The 914-nt window shown below is 29.6% G+C and overlaps 1 non-coding gene across 1 annotated transcript; it reads left to right on the forward strand.

Annotated features, from left to right (window-relative positions):
* The first annotated feature begins 516 nt into the window (after positions 1–516).
* On the forward strand, positions 517–627 carry LOC142538130 (small nucleolar RNA R71). The gene has a single exon (XR_012818670.1). It is a non-coding gene; the product is annotated as a small nucleolar RNA R71 (small nucleolar RNA).
* Positions 628–914: the final 287 nt, after the last annotated feature.

Consider the following 914-nt stretch of genomic DNA (forward strand, 5'->3'; position numbering starts at 1 on the left):
TCATTCCTCCAACTAAAATTAGGATGATTTTTCCATCCAGGATTATATGATGGTGAAAAAGGATCTAGTATTGGTTTTTTATAATTGTTAACATAATTTGCTTGTTCATGGAGACATTCTTTAAATGAAGGTAATGTTGGACAATCTTTTGTAGCATGATCATGTGTATCACATATATGACAAACAATTTCTTGAATACTTTTTAATTGACCACTCTTTTTCATTTCTAATGACTCAATTTTTCTTGCTAAAGATGCAAGTTTAGCTTGAATATCTATATCATCTTTAAGATTATAGATACCACCCTCATTTGTTGAATTATTGTTTTTAGTTGTTGGTGGTTCTATCGTGCCTATATTATCCCAATTTTGAGCATTTTTTGCTAATGAATCCAAATATTCCATAGCTTCATTTGGGTTTTTATCTTCAAAAGTTCCATTACACGTGAATTCTATCATTTGCCTATCTTTAGGTATTAGACCTTCATAAAAGTGAGAAACTATTCTCCATGTTTCAAAACCATGATGTGGGCATGTATTAAGTAATTCTTTATATCTATCCCAACATTGATAAAACGTTTCTCCTTGTTTTTGAGAAAAAGTTGTAATTTGTCTTTTAAAAGAGTTTGTTCTATGACAAGGGAAAAACTTTTTGAGAAATTGTTGTTGCATTTCTTCCCATGATCTTAAATTTTGTAGCCATGTTTTAGCTTTATCTTTTAAAGAAAAAGGGAAAAGCTTTAATCGAACTATATCCATGCTACAATTTTGATCATTATAAGTGTTACAAACTTCCTCAAATTCTCTTAGATGCAAATATGGATTTTCAGAATCTAAGCCATGAAAATTTGGCAAAAGTTGAATAATTTGAGGTTTGAAGTTGAAATTAGATGCATCAGGAGGAAAAACTAAACA

Source organism: Primulina tabacum, chromosome 2, assembly GCF_025594145.1.
Source record: "Primulina tabacum isolate GXHZ01 chromosome 2, ASM2559414v2, whole genome shotgun sequence".
NCBI lineage: Eukaryota > Viridiplantae > Streptophyta > Magnoliopsida > Lamiales > Gesneriaceae > Primulina > Primulina tabacum.